Source organism: Pseudorca crassidens, chromosome 16, assembly GCF_039906515.1.
Source record: "Pseudorca crassidens isolate mPseCra1 chromosome 16, mPseCra1.hap1, whole genome shotgun sequence".
Taxonomy (NCBI): domain Eukaryota; kingdom Metazoa; phylum Chordata; class Mammalia; order Artiodactyla; family Delphinidae; genus Pseudorca; species Pseudorca crassidens.
Window position 1 is genome coordinate 29,332,995 of NC_090311.1, and position 22,655 is coordinate 29,355,649.

The following is a 22,655-nucleotide window of genomic DNA, read 5'->3' on the forward strand; positions in this document are numbered from 1 at the left end:
CATTTAAGGTAATTATCAAAATGTATGTTCCTATTCCCATTTTCTTAATTGTTTTGGGTTTGTTATTGTAGGTCTTTTCCTCCTCTTGTGTTTCCTGCCTAGAGAAATTCCTTTAGCATTTTTTGTAAAGCTTGTTTGGTGGTGCTGAATTCTCTTAGCTTTTGCTTGTCTGTAAAGGTTTTAATTTCTCCATCGAATCTGAATGAGATCCCTGCTGGGTAGAGTAATCTTGGTTGTAGGTTTTTCCCTTTCATCACTTTAAATATGTCCTGCCACTCCCTTCTTGCTTGCAGAGTTTCTGCTGAAAGATCAGCTGTTAACCTTATGGGGATTTCCTTGTATGTTATTTGTTGCTTTTCCCTTGCTGCTTTTAATATTTTTTCTTTGTATTTAATTTTTTATAGTTTGATTAATATGTGTCTTGGAATGTTTCTCTTTGGATTTATCCTGTATGGGACTCTTTGCACTTCCTGAACTTGATTGACTATTTCCTTTCCCTTACTAGGGAAGTTTCAACTATAATCCCTTCAGATATTTTCTCAGTCCCTTTCTTTTTCTCTTCGTCTTCTGGGACCCCTATAATATGACTGTTGGTGTGTTTAATGTTGTCCCAGAGGTCTTTGAGACTGTCCTCAATTCTTTTCATTCTTTTTTCTTTATTCTGCTCTGTGATTTTTATTTCCACTATTTTATCTTCCAGGTCACTTATCCGTTCTTCCGCCTCAGTTATTCTGCTATTGATTCCTTCTAGAGAATTTTTAATTTCATTTATTGTGTTGTTCATCATTGTTTGTTTGCTCTTTAGTTCTTCTAGGGCCTTGTTAAACGTTTCTTTTATTTTCTCTATTCTATTTACAAGATTTTTGATCATGTTTACTATCATTACTCTGAATTCATTTTTAGGTAGACTGCCTATTTCCTCTTCATTTGTTTGGTCAGGTGTGTTTTTACCTTGCTCCTTCATCTGCTGCGTATTTCTCTGTCTTCTCATTTTGCTTAACTTACTGTGTTTGGGGTCTCCTTTTCACAGGCTGCAGGTTCATAGTTCCCCTTGTTTTTGGTGTCTGCCCCCAGTGGGTAAGGTTAGTTCAGTGGGTTGTGTAGGCTTCCTGGTGAAAGGGACTGGTGCCTGTGTCTGGTGGATGAGGCTGGATCTTGTCTTTGTGGTGGGCAGGACCAAATCCGGTGGTGTGTTTTGGGGTGTCTGTGAACTTATTATGATTTCAGGCAGCCTCTCTGCTAATGGGTGGGGTTGTGTTCCTGTCTTGCTAGTTGTTTGACATGGGGTGTCCAGCATTGGAGCTTGCTGGTTGTTGAATGGAGCTGGGTCTTAGCATTGAGACAGGGAGCTCTGGGAGAGCTCTTGCCAATTGATATTACGTGGGGCCGGGAGGTCTCTGGTGGTCCAGTGTCCTGAACTCAGCTTTCCCATATCTGAGGCTCCGGCCTGATGTCAGGCCGGAGCACCGAGACCCTGTCAGCCACATGGCTCAGAGGAAAAGGGAGGAAAAAAAAAGAAAGAAAGAAAACATAAAATAAAATAAAGTTATTAAAATTAAAAGTTTTTTTAAAGTATTAAAATTAAAAATTTTAAAAGTAATTAAAAGAAAAAGAGAGCAACCAAAGCAGTAAACAAATCCACCAATGATAGTAAGTGCTTAAAACTAAACTACGATAAACTTACAAATCAGAAACTAGTCAGTAGCATACAGCAAACCCCTAATCTCCAGTTGCTTCCAAATTCCACTGCCTCAATTTTGGGATGATTCGTTGTCTATTCAGTTATTCCACAGATGCAATGTACATCAACTTGATTGTGGAGATTTAATCCACTGCTCCTGAGGCTGCAGAGAGAAATTTCCCTTTCTCTTCTTTGTTCGCACAGCTCCTGGGATTCAGCTTTGGATTTGGCCCTGCCTCTGCATGTAGGTTGCCCTCTGATGTCTGTCCTTCGCCCAGACAGGAGGGGGTTAAAGAAGCGGCTGATTAGGGGGCTCTGGCTCACTCAGGCTGGGGGGAGGGAGGGGTACTGAATGCGTGGCGAGCCTGCGGCGGCAGAGGCCAGCCTGACGTTGCAACAGCCTGAGGCGTGCTGTGCGTTCTCCCAGGGAAGTTGTCCCTGCATCACGGGACCCTGGCAGTGGTGGGACGCACAGGCTCCGGGAAGGGGAGGTGTGGATAGTGACCTGTTTTTGCACACAGGCTTCTTGGTGGCTCCAGCAGCAGCCTTAGCGTTTCATGCCCATCTCTGGTGTCTGCACTGATGGCTGTGGCTTGCGCCCCTCTCTGGAGCTCATTTAGGTGGTTCTCTGAATCCCCTCTCCTCACGCACCCGGAAACAATGGTCTCTTGCCTCTTAGGTAGGTCCAGACTTTTTCCCGGACTACCTCCCGGCTAGCTGTGGCGCACTAGCCCCCTTCAGCCTGTGTTCACGCAGCCAGCCCCAGTCCTCTCCCTGGGGTCTGACCTCCGAAGCCCGAGCCTCAGCTCCCAACCCCCGCCTGCCCTGGCAGGTGAGCAGACAAGCCTCTCGGGCTGGTGAGTGCTGGTTGGCACCGATCCTCTGTGTGGGAACCTCTCCGCTTTGCCCTCCGCACCCCTGTTGCTGTGCTCTCCTCCGTGGCTCTGAAGCTTCCTCCCCGCCACCCCCCACCCCCCGTCTGCACCAGTGAAGGGGCTTCCTAGTGTGTGGAAACCTTTCCTCCTTCACAGCTCCCTCCCAGAGGTGCAGGTCCTGTCCCTATTCTTTTGTCTCTGTTTTTTCTTTTTTCTTTTGCCCTACCCAGGTACGTGGGGAGTTTCTTGCCTTTTGGGAAGTCTGAAGTCTTCTGCCAGACCATCTTGAAGGTCCTCCTATAATTTTGTTTTCTTATACTATTCTTTAATGCTTTTAGAACCAGGGACCTACTATCATAAAATGATTTGAGTAGTTTTTGTTCTTTATTCTTTACCTATTCTTTGCAACAATGTATTTAATATAGGGATTATTTGTTCTTTAAGGGTTTTGTTAAACCGGTTGTAGAGAGCTTCTGGTCTGGCCATGATGGAATACTTAGTATTGGACTGACCCTCCCACCAAAAACAACTCTAAAAGGTGGTCAGATAATAAAATAACCTTTCGAAGGTACTGGAGTATAATCAACACAGGGAGACTTGAGGGGCTAGGATCCTCGTAAGAAGGGAAATCTATGAAGTGAACCACATATCACCACCATCTCTAGATTTTTCCCTAAGGGCATTTTCCAGATTATCACCTAGAGGAATAGAGTTTAAATAGAAGCAGCATTCTTTTTGTGCTGGGGAGACAGAGTCAGATTTTGGGGCTTCCAAAGTGGCGTATTAAAGGGAAAATCCCAGAGAAAAGCAAAGCACAGAGAAGGAGCCTAAAAATATAATACAAATTCCCCACAAATGATTGGCCAACTCGTCAGCTGCATGTACAAGTGGTGAGACCCGTAGAAATGAAGCAAAAAACAACAGCTGAGAGGCTAGAGTACTATACAAAGATTTTAGCAACCACATAATGATAGAGAAACAGATTAGAGCTCAAGTCCTGTCAGTGGGTGGGGGTTTTAATAAATGCCCCTGATTTTCAGTTGAGACTCTGCAAGGCTTATACCCTAGGAGTAATGACAATGCCCTAGAAATAAGGACAGTGTCTTAGCAGTAAAGGCAAATCTGAAAAAGACCAAACCTACCAAAGCCGTAAACCAAACTTTAATAAGGTCAAGGTGATCTGCTGGTATTCTCTGTTCTTTCCAGAAGAAGCAGTAAGTGTCTTTGGAGAATGGCAAATCGTCCATAGCCTTTAAAATTTTTAATTCACAATGTCCAAGATCCACTTGAAAGTTATGAAGCATGCCAAAAAATAGAACTAAGTTGTCAGAAGCTAAGAGAGGAGAAACACACACATACGTGTGCGTGTGTACACTCACGTGATTCTGGCATTTGGGTTATCAGACAAGGAACTTTAAATAACTCTGATCAATATGTTCAGGAAAGTAGAGGAAAATATGAATAAAAGGTGAAAGATAGAGGATTTTAGCAGAGAATTGGAACCTATTTTACAAAAATCAAATGGACTAGTGCAAAAATATCTGAAATTAAGAACTCTCTGGATGTGTTTAACAAAACAGACAAGATATAGCAAAAAATAAAAAAAGGATTAATTAACTTGTAGACAGGTTAATCAGAAATATCCAAAATGAAGCACAGGAAAAAATAAAAAGAATGGTAAAAATTAGTGTATGGAATATATGGGATAGAGTTAACTTTTACTGAGAATTGGAGTACCAGAAGAACAGAAAATGCAACAGAAGCAATTTTTAAAGACAGAATGACCAAGAAAATGCCACAAATTGAAGAAGCTCACATTTTTAAAAGTTAAACTTAGAATTAGCATATGACTCAGCAATTCTACTTAGAGTTATATACCCCCAAAGAACTGAAAACAGGTATTTTTTAAAATTGCAAACAGGTATTGTTTTCGATTAATACTTTTCCAAGTATTTCCATGGAAATACTTTTCCATGAATATTCATAACAGCACTATTTACAAAAGCAGCTAAAAGGTGGAAGAAGTCCACCTTTTGAATGTATAAACAAAATGTGGTATATCTGGAATAAGTACTGATACATGACATGACATGACATGCATAAACTTTGAAAACTTTATGCTACGTGAAAGAAGCCAGTCACAAAGGACCATGTATCAAATGGTTCCATTAATATGGAATTCCCAGAAGAGGTATATCCATAGGGACAGAAAGATTTGTGGTTTCTAGGGGCTGGGGAACAGGAGGATGGGGATTGACTGCTTAATGGATATGGGGTTTCCTTTTCAGGTGAAAATGTTTTGGAACTAGATACTGATGATGGTTGCACAGCATTATAACTGTACTAAATGCCACTATTGTAAACTTTAAAATGGTTAATTTTATGTTACACAATTGAAAAACATTTATAGAAGAATCTCAGCAAATTGTAATAAGGATACATACAAAGAAAACCACACCTAGATAAATGTAGTCATACTGCGAGAAAACAAAACCAGCTGTTGAAAAAAAATATTATTTCATTATCTTCTAGCTTCTATAGTTTATGTTGATAAGTAATATGATCACCCTTTTGAAGATAGTCTTTTTTGGCTGCTTTTAAGATTTTTGCTTGATTCATATCTCATACCATAAACAAAAATTTTAATTAAATAGATCACAGAAAGATAAAACAAAGCTTCAGAAGAAAACAGCATATTCTCATGACCTTGAAGTAGGCAAAGATTTCTTAAATAAGACATAAAAATCAGTAACTCTGAAAAAAAGATTGATTAATTGAACTTCTTGTCTATGAACAATCTCTATTCATTAAATTTTTAAAAAGACACCATACACAAGTGGAAAGGCAAGTCACAAACTGAGAGGAGATATTGGCCATATATATACAATAAAAGGTTTGCATCCAGGATATATAAAATATTACTGCTAGTCAATAAGAAAAACAGGGGATTTGATCTTAAAAAGGGCAAAAGACACAAACAGGCACTTCACAAAATGTCCTGTTTTGTGTGTGGAACAGCCCTCTGAGATTTCTGGTGTAAGTTGTAGCTCCCAGTCCCCATTCTTGAGGCCTATGCTTGATCCAGTTTCTCTTGATTCTACTCAGTTACCATTCTGATTTTGAATCTCTATTTATTTCTACTATTTAGAGATTTTTCTTCATTTCAGAAAAGTTTAGCTGATATTCTTTGTTTTATTTGTGCAGCATTTCTACATCTTTAAGATTGGAGGTGGGATTCCTAGCATCCACTCAGTCATGGGTGTTTACTTAGAAGTCCAAATTCCATTTTCATGAAGTCAGTTTAAATTAGAGCCTGGATTGTTTCTGGATTCATGACTATACTACTATAAGTCATTGCGGGCACAGTAAGTTAAAAGAGTTCACGGAGCAGGAAGCTGTTTAGAGTAGGAAGAGAGAAATAGTGGGATCTGGAGGTTTATACAACCATTGGAAACAAATGCTGGCAAAGCCAGTGTACTGTTAGCACTTTCTCTTCTGGTTGACCTTATTTTGAGCGATTGCTCTTTATCACTAGGGACCTGGTGGGGTTTTGTTTGTGTGTTTTATACAAGCAAAGTATCTAATAATTTACAGTGATCCAGTGACTCTCAAGGATTGGGATCTATTCACAACTCATATCACCTGGGATGCTGATTAAAATGTAGATTCAAGAGCTCCACCCAGAGCCAGGGAATCTACATTTAACATGCTTTCTATGGTGGTGATTCATATATTCAAGTGTGAAAATCATTACAGACAGGTACTAGAGATATGTATGTTAATTAACACTGCCAGTAGTGGTTGTATATCAACTGTGGGACATCTGGCAGATAATGCTTTAATCCAAGAGAATAAGTGGTAGTTTTCTAGCTATGGAGAATTTGAATTGTTTAGAGCATCAGGGACTGGCAATCTGTAGCCTGTAGGCCAAATCCAGCCCATCGTGGGTTTTTGTTTGGCCACCAAGTTTTACAGAATGCTATTTGCATGTGTAAATGGTTGAAAAGAATCAAAAGAAAAATACTTGTGACATGTGAAAATTCTATGAAATTTAAACTTTAGTGTCCATAAATAATGTTTTATTGGAACACAGCTATGCTTATCATTTATGAATTGTCTATGGCTGCTTTTGCATTACGATAGCAGAGCTGAGACGTTGCAGCAGAGACGATATAGCCCCCAAGGCCTAAATTACTTATTATCTGTCTCTTTGAAGAAAAACTTTGCAGCCCCCTGGGCAAGGCTGTAGGCTTTCACCATACTATGCAGACCTGTTAATCGCCTCATAACCCCAAGGCTGCCTCCACTTCTGTACCTCCCCGGTAACCACACACACACACACACACACACACACACACACACACACACACACACACACACACACACACACACACCCTGACTGAATGTCCAGAAGTGAAGACCCAGACTGTCTTTTTCATTGTGAAAGAAGAAAGCAAAACGGCCCTGTTCTCATTCAGAAAGATTCTTTAAGTTTACCTTTGAAGTATTCTGTGATCTTTGGGAAATCTGTTCTGGAAATACCAGTAACTCTCATTATATTAATTCAACTCTTACTAATTCTTGGTGCCACTTAGAAGGGCCAATTCTAGCCCCAGGAAAACATAAAAAATGTCTAAAAAGTCTTAAAAGGGGAAATCCATTTACGACAAGCTAAAGGTTAATGGATTCATTATTCAACCTCAAACTGCATTGTATCAAACAAATGATTTGATGTAACAAAGAAAAGAGTGTTTTTAAACTTGATAAGAGAATAGGGCTTCCTGAAGCTTTCCCAAATGTTTGATAAGATAAAAGATAAATTTTGGAGAAAAGAAAATAAAGCAGGAATTAAAACTAAGGAGCTTTTCTTTTCTTTGTGTATATAAAGGGACAGATATATAGTCTGTGAATTACTGAGTGCCTTTTTTTCACAGTTTCTCTCAACCTTCTTTCTGATCACTTTTCTGTCCAATAGCAAAATGATAAAAATAAATAAATGAGGAAGTAAGAGTAAATGGAAAACAGGGTTAGAAGAATAATAAAGCAGTGGGAAAGATTAACACTCTAATGTATATCAGCTGGTTTTATTCTCTTGTTAGAGATAGGCTACAAATTTGATTCTTTGCTTCAAGTAGCCAAAGCAAAGTGGAAAATAAAATTTAGTGTCCATGAGTCAAAAACCAAACTAATTTTTCATGAGAAACATCATTTTCCTGTTACTAAATCTTGAGATAAACGTTTCTGGTAGGTCCTCATAAAAAGGCTTCCTATGTGATGACATGGATGACCTTTTACACACAGACATGCACACACAGACACTTTTTGTCTATCCTATTCTTTCAAAAGCATGGATACAAAGCTCACATTAAGGAAAAGGCATGGTATAGGGTCTGAGTGCAAAATAGCAGTAATTTCTAGATCTCATAAATAAATGACAGTGTGGAAAATTAAACTCAAACAGGAAACTTACATGAGACCTTTGGGCAAGTCATTTTGTTTTGCTTTCCTCATATGTTGGATTTACTCCTGTGTGCATCTGTTGGATGACATAATACGCAAATACAATTTCATTAATACCATCTGAAATGTAGTTTCACACATATTGAGAGGACACCCAGTGGTATCATTTCACTTTGTGTCAAAGAGGAGACCTTGAGCCTTGGATCTGGAAAGGGCCTTAGAAATCATCTTGGTCAAAAATGGCAAATGTGTGGTATATGTGGCTACATTCCTTACTCTCATTACCATGGCAGACATTACTAATTGATTACATTAATACACGGATGGATATTACAAAGTGGAGATAAAGCTATTTCTCAACACAACCCTTAATACAAGTATTACCAAAAGATCAGTGCTGGCATGCCCAATAAGAATGCTTTTAATGGATTTCTGATTTTAGTTCCAACATGTAAAGAGCTTGGAAGTTGTTACTCTCATTCATTCAACTAGAAAAAGCTGAACAATTTGATAATGAATGAATTTTCTTAGACCTGTCAGAGAATTAAGATTGCAGGGTAAACCATCACCAAGAAATCTGGAAAGACAGGTGAACCCAGAGAGTCACCACCAAAATTTGCATACCTGGAACAGAAAATATTGAAGCCATAAACTGATAGGAACATTTAAGTGGTAATTTTGATGAATTACTAGAGACTTAGTGTGGACTAGCTTGAGAGCGAGAAACTCCTGGAGGCTGCAGTGTTAGGCCCTCCCTACACACACTTTTGTAGAATCCAAGAAAAATCCCCTAGCAGCCCTTGCAGGGAGAGGCTTAGAGTAATCATTGTAAAATATGACCTAAGCATTCTCTATAACAAAGGCCAACTCTCCAAGGGAAAAGGCATAATCAGAGCCTTATCCCATCTGGGGAAAGGCATTCCTCCCACTCTAACCCCCTCCAGACTTCCTATCTCACCTAGGGCGGTAAAAGCTATAGCATTGGGAAAAAATTGTGAAGCTTATAACCCAGAGGTATAGACCAACTAAAAGACTGAAATTCAGTCATAAAGTTATGGAACACTTCTCTTCCTCTATAACCAATGACTACACCTACAGGGTTCTAATATAATAACAGTGAATTACAGCTGAAAGAGATGCAAGACACAGACCCTCTCTCTGAGGAAGAGTAACTAAGGAAGCCTAACGTTAAGAGAGGAAACATAAAGACATTAGAAAAATTTGAAGTCTCTGGTACTTAAAGCTTTAGCAAACCTGAAACATATCCCAACTTCTAGCCCAAATGTTCACACTAGTGGTATATTTATGTCAGTTTCATTACCTGATTCAGCATATTGGTTTTCAAGAAAAAATTGCAAAGTTTACTGAAAGGCAAGAAAAAAAACACAGTCTGAAAAAAACAAAGCAATCATAAAAGCTAGATTCAGATATGACACAGATGTTGGGATTATTAGATAGGGATTTTAAAATAACTATGATTAATATGTTAAGGGCTCTAATGTAAAAAGTACACAACATGCAAGAATAGATGGGTAATGTAATCATAGAGATGGATACTCTACAAAAGAATCAAAAGGAAATACTAGAAATGAAAAATACTATAACAGAAATGAAGAATGCCTTTGGTGCACTCAGCAGTAGACTGGACACATCTAAGGAATCAGTGAGCTTGAGGATAGGTCAATACAAATTTCCCAAATGGAAATGAAGAATGAGAAAAGCAGAGTATGCAAGAACTGTAAGACAGTTTCAAAGTGTATAACATACACATAATTGGAATACCTGAAAGAGAAGAAAGAGGGAATAGAGCAGAAGCGTAATGAAATAATAATGGCATGAACTAATTCAAGTATTGAAGTAATATTGGCTAAAAAGCATTCCAAGGGGCTTCCCTGGTGGCGCAGTGGTTGAGAGTCCACCTGCCGATGCAGGGGACGTGGGTTCGTGCCCCAGTCCGGGAAGATCCCACATGCCACGGAGCGGCTGGACCCATGAGCCATGGCTGCTGAGCCTGTGTGTCCGGAGCCTGTGCTCTGCAATGGGAGAGGCCACAACAGTGAGAGGCCTGCATACCGCCAAAAAAAAAAGCATTCCAAGACTAATGAGATACACAAAAACCACCGGTCCAGGAATCTCAGAGAATACCAAGCAGGATAAATACCAAGAAAACTACACCTAGGAATACTATCTTATTCAAACTACAGAAAATCAAAGAGAAAGAGAAAACCTTGAAAGAAGCCAGGGGAAAACAGCATTGCTTATAGGGGACAAGGATATGAAGTACAGTGATATGAAGCAATATAAACAAAGATAAGAAACCATGCAAGCATGAAGAGAATTGAATGGAATAAAGTTGAAAGAAAAAAACTCACCGAAGTAGAGTTTTATATACAGCAAAATGATCCTTGAAACGTGAAGGGGAAATAAAGACTTTCTCAGACAAAAACTGAGGGAATTCATCACCAGCAGACTTGCTCTGCAATAAAGATTGAAAGAAGTGTTTTAGAGAGAAGGAACAGGATATAGACCAGAAATTCAAATTTGCATAAAGAAAGGAAGAGTGTCAGGGAAGGAATAAATGAAGGTAAAACAATATCTTTTATTTTTCTTATTTTTAATTGATCTAAAAGAGAGCTGTTTGTTTAAAGTAATAATAACAACAATGTATTGGGTGATCATAGCATATGGATAAAGGAAATGAATGACAGCAATATCGTAAGAGATGTGAGTGAGGAATTGAGGATAATATTTTATAATATAATATAATTTTATATTTTATATATATAATATAATATATATATAATATAATATAATTTTATTTAAATTATATTTAAATTATTAAAATATAATTTATTTAAATTATATTTAAATATAATTTATATTTGAGGATAATATTTTATAATATAATATAATTATATATTATATAATATAATATTATATAATATAATGTATATAATATAATATAATTTTATAGTACTTGTACTGCATGTGAAGGGGTATAGTGTTAGAGTAGTTTAAAACATATATTGGAAACTCTAGGACAACTACTTAAAATTTTTTAGAAAGAAGTTTAATTGCTTGCTAAGAAAGGAGATAAAATGGAATTATGTACAATGTTTAGTTAAAACCAGAGAAACAGAAAAAAAGGAGACAAAAGAGAAAAGAACAGATGCATGAAATAGAAAATACTTACACAGCAAATATTATTCCCAACTATATCCATCATCACTTTAAATGTGAATGGTTTAAATACACCAATTAAAAGACAGAGACTGGCAGAGAGGATACAAAAACAAAACCCAACTATATATTGTCTACAAGAAACCCAATTCAAATATAAAGACTCAGATAGGTTAAAAGTAAAGAGATGGAGAAAGATATACCATGCTAACATGAATCAAAAGAAAGCTTGAACAACTATATTACTTTCAGTCAAGGCCAACTTTAGAACAAGGAAAATTATTAGGAATAAGGAGGGGCAATACATAATAATAAAGGGGTCAATTCTCCAAGTTATAACAATTCTAAATGTGTATGTACCTAATATCAGAGCATCAAAATACATGAGGCAAAAACTGACAAGAGTGCTGTTAGCTATCCTTGATTTAGGCCAACCAACTACCTTGATAGATAAGATGATAAAAGAGGTTAAGTGACTTGCTTATGGTCACAAGACTAGTGATTGGCAGAACAGGGGACTCCTAGTTCCTTGTCCAGATCACTATCTAATAAGTGAAAATTTTGTTTGAGGAGCTATTATCTTCACTTAGTTAATACAAATGTAGACAGGATTAAGAACCACTGGGATAAGGGATAGAGTCCAGGTGACACATTAGCCCAAGACAACATTCAGTTAAGCCTGGGCTTTGTGTGGAGAAGGCTGATCAGGTAAAGGCCTCCAAAGATCAATTGTGTAGGTAAACATTGCAGTTTTGTCAAGAATGTTTGCACAAGATAGGGAAAAAATCAGAGGTTGAAGCTTGGTTTGCTGGTCCAAGTGATAGATCATTCAGGAAGTTAGGAGTAGGGACTAGATAGCAGGTGACTGGGGAAGGGCAGGGGGTTGCTAAAAACTGCTCTGTTGTGGTTCATTGATAGAGGTGGAATTGGACAGGTGATGTTTAGAGTTAAAGGAGCAGGAGAGGTGGATTTAGGAACTAATGATAGGAAGAAGCAGGTGTCTAGAAGTGTGTATGTGGGGCTAGTTGTTGAGTGGTGAGGCTTGGTAGGCTGTGCAGAGATAAAGAACAGAGAAGGAGGGTGAGTTGAGTTTTGGGGAAACCGAAAGATCCCTGACAGGGAGATCCAGCTCTTGCTCATTCTTTCCCCCTATTTTCCTGTTTTTATTTTCTTTATACAGTTGGCTCTCCATATCCATTTGTTCTGTATCTGTGGATTCAACCCACTGTAGGTTGAAAATATTTGAAAAAAAATTCCAGGAAGTTCCAAAAAGCAAAACTTGAATTGTCATTGACTGGCAACTATTTACACAGCATTTACATTGTATTAGGTATTATAAGTAATCTAGAGATGATTTAAAGTATAAGGGAGAATGTACGTGGTTATGTGTAAATACTGCACCCTTTTATATAAGGGACTTGGGCATCCACAGATTTTGGTACCCCTCAGGGGCAGGGGGTAAGGAGGAGGGTTCTGGAACCAGTCCCCGCCCAGATACCAAGGGATGACTGTATACTTCCTTCTACTCTAATTGTCCAAATATGTAAACAGAATATATTAAATGAAAATTTACCGTTTTCATTCTTAATTTAGAAAGCCAACTATCATTTAGTCTCTCAAGAAAAAAAAGAAACAGAACTTATTTGCTTTTTATTTCTGTCTTGTTTCACTCATGATTGATTAACTCTTTAAAATCTAAATAATTCTTTAAAAGGGGGCTGTTCTTCTAAAAATCTTTGCATTGATAGCAGTCAGTTTGCTTATTCTTCATGTTCAAATACATGTTCTTAACCACAGGGAAGACAACACGCTAATGTTTTCCCTGATTCTCAGGCCCTTTTGAGGTCAATATTCAAACTGAATTTGTAGGAGATTCCAGGGGAAAAAATAGGATATTTTAGGGTACCATGAAAATTTTAATTCTTTGAAATTTTTTAAAGGGAAAGATGGTAAGAAAACATTCCTTTGTGGAGAGATATGTGAAATTTTACCTTGAAATTATGACATTAAAATTTCTATTAGCTAAATAAATCTAATCAAATCCTCTGTCAGTTACAAATAATATAATTATACATTCTGAGCTCTAGTCCAAGGAATTTGAATTTTATTTCATGGTACTGATATATTTATCATATCTACTCAGCTATAAAGTAAGTATATGTTGTGATTAAACATCATACAAATCTCATTTCAAATACTGGCCGGTGCCATTTTACTAACAAGGTATTTAACTTCTCTGAGACTCAGTTTCTCTGTATGTAAAACATGAACACTAATAGAACTCTACCTAGAGTCTAGAGCATAGCTAGCATATAGTATGCACTCCATAAGTGTTTACTGGATAAATAATTATCTCATAATACTATGTGAAGATTATATAATGTATGTGATGCATGATACATACTAAGCATTCAGTAGCTGTTAGTTTTACACTATCATCATCATCCTTATCATTAATTTCTCTATTTGAAGGGGGACATTCTGTTCAAATGGTAGATGGAATTTTATTGTTTCTAGGAGAGTGATATCTAAGCATTTCTCCTAAGCAATCATAACTAGCTGTCTTCTGGTTATAACCTTTAATGTAGTCAGAGATACTTAAAATTGAAAATCTGATACTTAAGCTCCCTCATTTATTGTGGAAGACTCTTATATCATCCAATTCTATGCACTTGATTTGTCAAAGGGAGCAGATAGCAGTTTTCAAGCACACAGAAACTTAGGGAAAATTTAGTTATGCATGAGGATTTGTAGAAAAGTCTACTTGAAGATGAAGCAGCCAAACAAAAAAGGAGTCATGATGGAGAAATTATGATAAAAAGATTGGTTGTAAATATCCAATGAATTTTCTATATTTAAATATTAAGATTAAAAATTACAATTCAAATTGTTGGAATTACAGTTAAAGATAAACATAAAAACTTTCACTTCAAGAATGATGGAGTATACATACTTTTCCTTATTCCTCTGATTAAGTACAACTAAAAGCCCTAGCCATTATTTATAAAACAAACATGAAAAAATTCTGAAAGGTGGAGAGAATAAGGTAGATTGGGAACCAGGGAATAAACAGTACAGTGGAGAGCTTCCTGGTTTGGGGTTTTTTTTGCCTCATATATCCCAGAGTTCGTTCTAGAAAAGCTGGCAACCCAGAAGCACCAACGGATACAAACAAAAAATGCCCCAACAAAAGCCAGTTCTCTATAGCCGGAGGACCAGAAAAGGAACAACCTAGCAAAACAGAAAATTTTATACAATAACCATTCTCTTCCAGTCACACAACCACTGAAAAAAAAACTGTGGTACCATCCCCACCCCTACCCCTTCCAGCAAAAGCCAAGCAGGGAGCTGAGACTGTCCCCCTGGCCAGGCTATAATAAGGTATCTCAGTGCTCCCATTGGTGAAGACCTAGTGAGGAGTGCCGGGACTTTCATTCCTGCTAGGTTATAACAAAGACCCTCCCCACCATCCCCACTCATTGTTAGTGGAGACCGAATGGAGAGCTGGGATTCCCACCCCCAGCTGTTAGAAATGAAGTGCCTCTTCCCCTCCCCCCTGGGATGCTGTCAGAGGATACCTAGTGGAGACTCAGGACTTTTACCACCACCCAGAAGTAATGAGGTTACTCCTCACCCACGTGAGTGGAGGCCACATGGGGAGAAGTAACAAGGTACTCCTACCCTTGAAGTCAGGTTAGTATATCAATGGAGGCCTAGTGGGGAGCTGAAACTCCTACACCCATACAGCAGTAAGGAGGCTCCCTAATCCATGAGTGTCAACGGAGGCCAAGTAAACCAGGCCTGTCAAACCAGGCAGTAACGAGGCAGTATTCCTTCCTTACCCTGCCGGAGTGGTGTCATAGGAGGCCAACCAAAACAAGATTTAAGATCCAGAGTCATATAATGCAATACCCCAAATAACCAGATGTCATGTGAAAATCACTTGTCATACCAAGAACCAGAGAAATATCAACTTCAATGAGAAAAGGTAATCAATAGATGCCAACATTGAGATAACAGAGATGTTTAAATTACGAGGATGTTAAAGCAGCTGTCATAAAAATATTTCAATGAGCAATTACAAATACTCTTGAAACAGATGAAAAAAATAGAAAGATAGCAAAGAAAGAGGAAGTCTCAACAAAGAAATAAATGATATAAAGAACCAAATTGAAATTTTAGAATTGAAAGTACAAAAAGCGAAATAAAAAATTCAGTGGATAGGCTCAACAGCAGAATGGAGGAGACAGATGAAAAAAAGTCAGTGAACTTGAAGATACAATAACAGAAATTACCCAATCTTAACAACAGAGAAAAACATAGACTGTATTTAAAAAAAAAAAAGAATGATCCTCAGGGATCTGCAGGACCAAAACAAAAGATCTAACATTTATGTTGTTTGAGCCCCAGAATGAAAGCAGGTGAGACTAAAAAATTACCTAAAGAAATAATGGCTGAAAACTTCCCATATTTGGCAAAAGACATAAACCTATAAATTCAACAAACTGAGTAAACCCCAAACAGATAAACTCAAAAGAAATCCATACCAAGATACACCATACTCAAACTGCTGAAAGCTCTGTAAAATCTTGAAACCAGTAAGAGAAATGGCAGCTTAATTATAGGTAAAAAGCAATTCAAATGACAGCAGATTTTTTTCATCAGAAATCACGGAGGCCAGAAGAAAGTGGCACAACAATTTTTTAAGGGCTGAAGGAAAGAATTGTCTACCTAGTATTCTATATCCAGCAAAAATATCTTTTGGGAATGAAAGGGGAATCAAGACATTTTCAGTTGATGGAAAACTAAGAATTTGTTGACAAAGACCTACCTAAAAGAATGGGTAAAGTAAGTTTTCTAAAAAGAAAGGAAATGATAAAAGATGGAAACTTGGAACATCATTTAGGAGAAAAAACAAACAATAAGGCAAAAGGCAGAAAAAGGCAATAGACTTTCTTTCTCCTCTTGAGTTTTCTAAATTATGATTGATGGTTGAAGCAAAATTATCACACTGGCTGATGTGGCTGTCAATGTTGTAGAAAAATAGGAGTAATACCCTTATCTTTCACAGAGGCAGTTGATATATACTGTCTAAAGTTGAACATAGTTAAAGCAAAAGCATTATGACTCCATCTTTTAAAATTTTTTATAAAAAACATTTTAAGGAACTAGTATCTGATATATCAGATAAAGTTGCTCTAAAATTATTGATATCAGACTTTATTATGCATATATGTATGTATACATGTGTATGTATGTATATAGCGATATATGTATACAGACATACAGAGCTGAATGGCATGATTTTCTCTGAATGTTGATAAAGGTGGTGCATTGAGATTTGGTTTAATTACTAAATTCTTTGTACTATTTGTTATCATGTTTAAGTTTTAAAATGAGTATGTATTTTTGTAACAGAATTATTTTTATTGTATTTTTAAATTATGAATCAAAAGAATATAGCAATTAAAAATAATCTGTTTAAAGGAAAACTGTAAAATAGTAATGATACTCAAATTAAATTACAGAAAAATGCAAATACTGAAATTTAAAATATCCTACCAGAAATGGTTTCTTTGGGGGCTCAATTCACATACCATACAACACAAGAAGCAACGTTATATTTACCCTGATCTTGAAATCTAACTAGTAGATGGATACCTCTCTCCATCTCAATCTCTATCTGTCTCTCTTAACACATATATACACACACATGCATGTGTGTACGTGCACATATATTCATGATATTGATAAATAGTTCCTTTTAATGCTTTATATGGTGAGAGCTAGCCTTTCTTTTAAAACAAAGACATGGCAATTGTTGTGAAAAGAATTATTTTGACGTAAGGTTTTTCTCCAGGTGAAATATTCTACACAGTGAGTGTACTTCAAGGAGGTGTAGCTCTACGACATTGAGTTTGCTGGGAATAAAAGTTAGATGCAGGAACAAAAATATACAGAGTATTGGTGAATGTAGCTAGAGGAGCAGTTTGGGGGGTGTGTGTGTGTGTGTGTGTGTATGCACACATGCACAGTTATGAGTGCTGGGTGCCTAGAAGTAAGCAACATCATGCAGGGGAGAATTGAACCTCTGGTTTTCCTGCTTGTCTGATACATGCTAGTTAGTACATATGATTTCATTGACAATGATGATGCCTAAATCTACCTCAAACTATGGCTATCCCTCAGAGTTAATACTCAAATTTTCACCAGAGGCCTAGTGGAGAATACTGGATGTAGAGTCAAAAGGCCGCCACCCACTGATATGTGACTTCCATTAATTGACCTCCCTTCCAGTATTCTAGATTTCATGTCCTCTCTGGTCATTAGTAATCACCTTAGTCATTGTTTTCACCCTGGACTCAGTTTGCCTAGATATAGAAGAATATGATCTCTCCCCTCCTCAGCTGTCCTTGCATGATATTAGAATTCAGCCCATTGTTGAGAGTTATCCAGTCAATTCAAACTAGAATTAACTAGAGTTCTCTGGGTTAATCTTTTTATTTTCATACCAGGGACCATTTCCTCTCAAAGGACAACATTTTTATTATGCACTGTTGGTCAAACAGATCAGCTGGTTGAATGGAGTTTTGTTATAATGAATACCTATGCACTAGGAAATCTAACACTAATTGCTTTAATAAATAAACCCCCAAATCTCAGTGGCTTAACAATAGAAGTTTGTTTCTCACTAATGTCACATCCAATGCTGAGGTACCTGGTGGATGGCCTTTTATGTGATATTCCAGGACCCAGGTTTTTTCTGTCTTGGGCTTCTCCTTGGAGACTCTTCCATTCATCTGGCAATGGAGAAAAGAGACTATAAGGAAGGACATGACTTCTTAATTTCTGCTCAGAAGTGATACACGTCTCCAACTACTTCAGCCTAACGTGACACATTACTTCTGCTCACAATGCTTTGACCTGTTTAGTCTTATGGGCACCCCTCTTGTGATGGAGGCAGAGGTATAGTAGGTTCTAGCTAGGCAGCTGCTTCTTGGCAACAGCTCTGCAATGTGGAAGGGGGGCACAAAATTTTGGTGGTCAATAAATTGTCTCCACCCTATCCAGAGGAGCAAGCCCAGGTGAATGCGGGGCTTACCTCATGTACCTCTCCCCTCTCAAGGATCACAGCTTGAGTTGGCTGCTGTCCGATTCCTTCAAACAGTTGTTTTACATATTTTGTGTTGGATTTCAGGTTGTCTATGACAGGAGGGTAATTCTGATCTATTCCATGATGGCTAGAACAGGAAGTACTACTTAACTTGGTTTTAACCTAGCATTTCTTAAACTTATTTGACCATGGAGCCCCTTTTCTTCATGTAACAATTACTAATAAAATACTTTGAAAACCATTTTTGCAAGGAAAAGAGTAAAGTTATACCACCTCCATTCCTTTACTTATCTCCCCAGGTTTTTGCTTTTGTTGTTGTTTTGCTTTTGTTTTTATTTGTTGTAATTGTTTTGTTTCCTTGAGAAATTTGAGTTTAGCTCAATATTGTTTAAGTGGTCGAGATAGTTGAAGTAGGCAGGACTAAAGGAAGTTGAAAAGCACCTGTACTTGATTACAGGACAAATGAACTAAGCGCAGTAGTCTGCATAGCTCTCCCACTTGGCAGAACAGAGAGGAAAGTTTTTGGTATCTGTCGCCTAGTACCTACTTGGTCTCTGGTTTCCTAGTTACTGTAGGAGCCACAGTTTATAATCTGCAAACAGGGAGTGTTCACGAGACACTATGTGTGAAACAGCTAGCAAATAAGAAGGAACTTAATACATATACGGCTCCTCCCTTCCTCATTCTCCTTTCTGTGTTCTCCTAGTTATTAATGCACTAACCTAATTATAGTTAAGTTAGTTGTGCTATTCAGCTACAATGACAATTATATGAAAAGAGGTCAGGGAAAGGATGTGGTAACTGTATAAGCTCCCAATTTACAAACCCTGAATTAAAATAAATACTGCACATAGATGGTTAGATTCCAGTGACTTAGACCCTGCCATTCCTATTATTGATGACCCACAATTAGATTGACCATGAAGCTAATGACTTAAGCTTCAAGCCCTTCACTTGCATTGGTTCCTAGGAGTGCTGGGAGTTGATGAGAATTGCAGAATGTTCTAGGTGGTGAGGGGCAAGCCTTGCTGTGTAAACATTTCTGGTAAACTGCCTAAAGAGCTCTGAGAAAAAAGGGACTTGAAAAAATTTTTCTGGGAATTTGTTGTGATTTATTTTGTCATTCTAAATAAATATTTATTTTTGTACCTAATTTTGTGTTTTGTACTTTTGATTTCCTTTTCTTAAAGAGGGTCTCACAAATTGTTTACATTTCAGACTTGAAACACACGGAGCCACTCCTGCTCACACTTTTGGTGCCATCACGTGCTGCTACCCTGAAAATTCCCAGAGGTGCCCTGCTCAGAGCCCACTCTGATAGCTGGAGCTGCAGATGGCTTTCCTATCCCTCTCCTTCCCTGCTCCCCTAGAGCTCTTCTCATCACTGCTAGGATCAAGGGCCAGCTGCTCCAGCCCCTGCCAAGACAAAGCATCTCTCCACATGCACTGTGTTCACTGGGGAGAATGATTAGGGCCTGAAGCTCAGGACCCAAAGTGTGCAAGGAATTAGGAGAGAGAAAAGTTCAAGAAAATGGGGCCCTTGGGACAGTACTTGAGCCTTAGGGCCACCCTTTTGGCTCATTGTGGGTTAGATTATACAGATACTCATGCTTTCATTAAATATATTTTGAGTACCCATTATGTGCCTGAGGGATTGCCCACCACCCTGACCTTTACTTGTATGATTTTTCAATGATAACATTTTTCCAGGGTACAAACTCTTTGAAATTCCTGAACCGCAACCCTTTAGTCAGCTGGGTGGCTCCTGTATGGATTATATACGAACTGGTTGAAGAAAGCCAAAGAAAGCCTATATTTTGTAGGATTTTTTTTTCTAACAGTATTCATTTCATTCAAGCTCCACCTGCTCAAAGTAGTTCTGAACACAAGATGGGAAGACTGACCCATAGCAAAGAAGATGAAGAATAGTGTAGCCTCAGAAAGAAAACCTAAAGGCATATGTGAGAAGAATGTGCTCAGTAGGAACCCAGAGTGAGGCCTTTGGAGGAGGGGCAGATACAACTTATAAAGCTTTGGAGAGACTAGAGTCAGCCTCTAGTCTGACTGATTTCAAGGTGTCAGATAGCTTATATAGGTCAACAGTTGTTCTAATGATTATCCAAGCTTCTCCTCATCCAGTGGGGAAGGCCCCAGTTTTATGGAATTACCTACCCAGGCAGGAGGTTGGGTGTAAGAATTCTGAGCAGACTGCCCCTCCTCCCTGAAAGCAGCAGGCAGCAAAATAGGTCCGGAAATTCCTGAGCATTGGGAAGCCAGCACTAATGCAATTACCTGAAATAAAAGAAGAGGTCAGATAATAAGGGGCAAAGGTTTTTCCTTTTAAAGTAGAGAGCCCGGTAAACAAAACCAGCTGCCCCTGGACAACAAACTCTCCTCATTAAATGTTTTAAGAGGCTAATGGGCATAAGTGGCTAATTTGGAGTACAATCCTGAAGACTAAATCTAGGGGCCTAGAGAAAGGGGGGAGGGGAATCAGGGTTAAAACCTGGCTGGCAGAGAAGAAAGGAGATGAGACCTGCCCCTGGCAGAAGATCCCTAACTGGCCAGAATGGAATTAAAATACGAGTGAGATGATTTCACCTGGAGTCTCTAATATTTCTGGCAGTATCTCTGCGATAGGGGCTTGGGAATCTCAGCTGGGACAGTTTTAAATTTATACGCTAGTGGAATAGGATCTGAAGTAAGTTTTTAAAATAACTAATTATGGGAAATTTTATGTGTATTTACTATGGGAAGTCTGAAAGGGTACAAGGCAAAATGTTAACAAAGTTTCTCTAGGTGTTGGGTTCATCAATGATTTTTCATTTTCATATTTTAATCTTGTTTATGTGCATTTTCTAATTTGTCTATAATGAGCAATTGTTTCTTTTATAATCAACAGATAAAGGGCAAAATTTTAAATACAGTAAGTCCCCACCATACAAAAGAGTTCCGTTCCAAGAGCATGTTCATAAGTCCAATTTGTTCGTAAGCCCAACAAAGTTAGACGAGGTACCCAACTAACACAATCGAGTATAGAGTACTGTACTGTAATAGGTTTATAATACTTTTCACACAAATAATACATAAAAAATAAATACAAAAAATAAAGAAAACATTTTTAATCTTATGTACAATACCTTGAAAAGTACAGTAGTACAGTACAACAGCTGGCATACAGGGGCTGGCATCGAGTGAACAGGCAAGAAGAGTTACTGACTGGAGGAGGGAGAGGAGGTGGGAGATGGTAGAGCTGAAGGATTGTTAGCAATAGAAGACAGAGGGCAAGCTGCAATTTCACGTGAACTAACTTACGTGATTGGACATGCGAATGCACAGTCCCATCTTTGAAGGTTCGCAACTTGAAGGTTCATATGTAGCGGACTTACTGTAAGATGAAAGGTATTAAACTAGAAATAAAATTTAAAACTAAGAAGAGCAAGAGAGTTGGTGAATGAATTGGTATGTAGTTCTATTTACCTTGTATACTCTGCCATCTTTGCCACCTCCCCAGGTATGTGCTTGATATGACCTGCTAATCTAGAGGCCAGCCGAGGAAGGAATGATGGTTGCCAGGACTGAGCACAGGCTGTTTGTCCACACACAAAGGTTTCAAGCTCATTGCATTTGTAGTAATAGTTCACAGAAAGGTTATTTCTGCATAGCCTCTCCTGGCTTCAGCTTTTAGTTGAACAGCTCAGCCATTTGTGGTGTGATCCTAGGAGATGCTGAAATTTCAAGAGAGCTTAGAGGAGGACTATGATTCACCTAAAATTATCAGGGTTTACGTGGAAGATGCCAAAGCACCTCTAATTGGCAAATTTCCTTCCTCTCTCTTTCCTTCCCTCAATCCTTCCTTTCCTCTCTCATTTGTTTGGTCTTCTGGTGCCTTTGTATCCATTACTAAACTAGTTAACTCTTCAGGAGAGACCAGTTGGTAGCTCAGAATCATCTTTATCTTCCCAGTGAAGAAGATGGAGGAAAGCAGAGAGACTTGCCCCCAGGTCACTGGACAGTCTGGTGGAATCCAGTCCTACTTCCACTTACCCAGTCTTGGTTAGAAATCACCATCTTTACCATTTTTAACAATTTATTCTTACCAAGTGTCATCACAGGCTATCATGTCCAAATCTAAATGATGTATTGAGCCCTTTACTACAGGCAGCCACTATCAGAGAATCAAAGCTCTGTAACAGGCAGGAGTTTTTCAGATAACCACAGATTGTTGACATTGAATGTTTTCTTAGAAGCTTCACATTTATGAAGGGTAAGTGCAGCAAGCTAATTGTCCAGGGTTACCCATGAAAAAGGCTCAGGTATTTATCAACTCATACCTATGGTTAAA

The 22,655-nt window shown here is 38.1% G+C and overlaps 1 protein-coding gene and 1 long non-coding RNA gene across 3 annotated transcripts in view; one reads left to right on the forward strand and one right to left on the reverse strand.

Annotated features, from left to right (window-relative positions):
- HPSE2 (heparanase 2 (inactive)) overlaps positions 1 to 22,655 on the forward strand; it is a 581,960-nt gene that overhangs the window by 386,583 nt on the left and 172,722 nt on the right. The gene's annotated exons all lie outside the window — the stretch shown is intronic.
- Positions 10,388 to 20,604, reverse strand: LOC137208572 (uncharacterized). The gene is made up of 3 exons (XR_010935671.1): positions 20,483 to 20,604; positions 17,915 to 17,996; positions 10,388 to 10,492 (listed from the first exon to the last, which is right to left on the reverse strand). It is a non-coding gene; the product is annotated as an uncharacterized lncRNA (long non-coding RNA).